Source organism: Dipodomys spectabilis, unplaced genomic scaffold (assembly GCF_019054845.1).
Source record: "Dipodomys spectabilis isolate Male_0828 unplaced genomic scaffold, ASM1905484v1 ptg000674l, whole genome shotgun sequence".
Classification (NCBI taxonomy): domain Eukaryota; kingdom Metazoa; phylum Chordata; class Mammalia; order Rodentia; family Heteromyidae; genus Dipodomys; species Dipodomys spectabilis.
This window is the reverse complement of record NW_024871351.1, coordinates 278,155-281,220: the sequence shown is the minus strand read 5'-3', so window position 1 is coordinate 281,220 and position 3,066 is coordinate 278,155. Positions and strand designations below refer to the sequence as shown.

Genomic DNA, 3,066 nt, shown 5'->3' with positions numbered 1-3,066 from the left:
TAGTAGTCTTGTGTGGAGATGAGCCTGTTCTGCTCATGAAATCTCAAAGTTCAACCAGGAAAGCTCATCAAGCTGTGGTCTTATGGTAAATCATCATTTCTTCTAAATATTATGTTTTTCTCCTTGTGTATCTAAGTCCACCTAAGGGTGAGATCAGTGCCTGACACCTATCGGTTGTGATAGCAAAGGTAGCTATGACATCATAGAAATTTATTGTGAAGCTTCAGGAAGACCTGATAACTGAAGCACCCAAATTGGTAGGTTCCCACATCCTGGACTACATTCCACATATCTGCAATCAAACCATCATTCATTCTTTGCTGGGCTCAGACTCATCATATGTTTCCCTTCTCTATTTAAACTAACGAAAAATGTGTTTTTGATATGTTATTGAATTATTGAAATGTGCCTCCAACCAAAAAAATAATTCCATTAGTGGAATGTAAATATAAGGCATGGATAAAAACAATCATAAAAACTCCTAGGGAAAAGATCAAAAGTGGCAGCTACTACAAAAGTTGTTTCTTAATCTCAGTACTGGTGTCTCACACCATAATCCTAGTATAATGTAAACTAATGAAACTTTTCTTTTTGTACCAGTCCAGGGGCTTGAACTCGTGGCCTGGGCTCTGAGATCATTTGATGAAGCCTAGCACTTTACTACTTGAGTCATAGCCACACTTCTAGTATATTTGGTAGTGTAGTGGAGATAAGAATTTCACCCACTTTTCTACCTATGTTGGCTTCAAACTGTGATCCTCGATGTCAGCCTCTTGAGTAGGATTACAGGCATGAGCCACCAGTCCCCAGCTAAAAGTTATTTTTGTAAGATATAAAAGTTTACTTATACAGGGGAAGAAAGGGGGAGGGCGACAGCGGTAGGGGAGGGCGAGGGCGAGGGCAGAGCCTGAGTGTTCCACACATCCCGCACCAGCGCCTCGTGGCACGCCCCACTCTCCTCCCATGGCTGGGACAGCTGCAGTCCTCTTGGTCCTCGCGGTCCCCAGGGGCCTGTGCAGGAGCAGCGGCAGCAGCAGGCAGCCAAAGCGGCCCACCTACCCTGCAACCCAGGCCTGGCCGGCGCGACAGCAGGTGATGGAGTAGCTGGCCGCCAGTGTAGCAGAGAAGCACTGAATGAGCCAACCCTGCCTTCCCAGAGGAGCGCACTCCAGTGCCGCATCCATCAGGCCCGCCGGCTCAATGAGTGAACAGAGTATCTGTCAGGGAAGAGCTACTGCATTGGTTTGTGATGATGCCAATAAAAGTGGGTGCCAGCTGTGGTTCAACTGGGTTCAGCAGAGTTCATATCTATCACCATACAGGCAACAACACATTCAGAGTGCTGGGCAGGAAGATCCAGGATCATCAGTTGGTGATCAGCTGTGCCATCCCCAAAGGATTAAAGTATAATCAAGCAACACAGACCTTCCACCAGTGGCGAGATGCCAGGCAGGTGTACAGTCTTAACTATGGCAGCAAAGAGGATGCTAATGTCTTCGCAAGTGCAATGATGCATGCCTTAGAAGTGCTGAATTCACAGGAGGCAGGACCAAAATTGCCTAGATAAAATTCACAACTGCCTGATCAAGTTCAAAATGGCCCATCCCAAGAAGAGTTGGACATCCAAAGAAGACAACTGCAAGAACAGAAACGTCAGAAGGAGCTGGAGAGGGACAGGCTGGAGAGAGAAAGAATGGAGAGGGAAAGACCAGAGAGAGAAAGTTAGAGAGAGAGAGGCTGGAGAGAGGTTAGAAAGAGAGAGGTGGAGCAGCTGGAGCGGGAGCAGATGGAGCAGCTGGAGCAAGTGGAATGGGATCAAGAGAGCAGAGTGCCGAGTAATGCCACCTCTGCCTTTGTGGAGACCCCTGTAAACTCTGAGCTGGGAGACCCCTCTGCTTCTGAGCCAGGCTTTCAGGAAGCCTCTCAGCTGTCGGAGGCTCCAGCCCCGCAGGGTGTTATGTTGGGACCACCTGCACCTCCATCTCCTCCAACAATCCCACCAGGTCCAGCCCAGGCCTCTGTATTCTCTCCTCCCCCAGAACCTCCTCCTTCAGCCCCACTGCTATCCTCTGGCCCTCCTCCCCCACGCCCTCTTCCTAATCAAGCCCCTCTCCTGTACCACCTCCTGCCCCTCCCTTCCTGCATCCGGATTTTTTTTAAGGATCCTTTTCAGAAGACAATCGTCCTTTAACTGGACTTGCAGCTGTGATTGCTGGAGCCAAGCTTAGGAAATTGTCACGGGTGGAAGATGCCTCTTTGCACGGTGTTCACAGATGTGAACTCCGTGTCAGCTAAAACAGACATGGGTGGTGGGAATGGACCCGTTCCCTTGGCAGGTAGCAGCTTAATGGAGGAAATGAGTCTCCTGATGGCCAGAAGGAGGAGAATGGCCGAAAAGGGATCAACAATAGAAGCAAAAAATGAAGAATCAGAACCTGTAACTTCTAAGGTCTCATCAACAAGTACACCTGAACCAACCAGGAAACCTTGGGAAAGAACACATACAATGAATGGCAGCAAGTCACCCGTCATCTCCAGATGAGATTCTCCAAGGAAAAATCAGATTGTTTTTGACAACAGGTCCTATGAGCCATTATAAGTCCACACCCTTGTCCCAGCCCAGTGCTGACCGGGTCCAGACAGAAAGCCTTGACTGTGACACACTGAAACAGGATATTTTAGATGAGATGAGAAAAGAACTAACCAAGCTGAAAGAGGAGTTCGTTGATGCAATCAGGCAGGAGCTGAGCAAGTCAAATACTGCATAGAGAAGCAAACTAAGCAGAGATAAGACTTGAATCTGGAGAAAAACAAAAATTCCTACGAACAACTGTCAACATCACCCCTACAGTTACGAGCTATCAGAAGAAAGTGGAAAAGGAGTCAAGGGAAAATCCCCATCCTCTGAAATCTTCTTAAGTTGTGACTCTGGCAATCATCTGTTTTCATCTCCGTTTGCTGCTGCTTTGACCTTTACTGCAGGATGAAAAGAGAGTTATGTATGAGTTTCCATAACATTTATGCAGAAAATATAAACCCATCAGGCAAGATCGCCATGCATTGAGA

At 47.6% G+C, this 3,066-nt stretch overlaps 1 pseudogene; it reads left to right on the top strand.

Moving 5' to 3' along the window:
• Positions 1–1,200: 1,200 nt before the first annotated feature.
• On the top strand, positions 1,201–2,799 carry LOC122101706 (annotated as a pseudogene).
• The last annotated feature ends 267 nt before the right edge of the window (positions 2,800–3,066 follow it).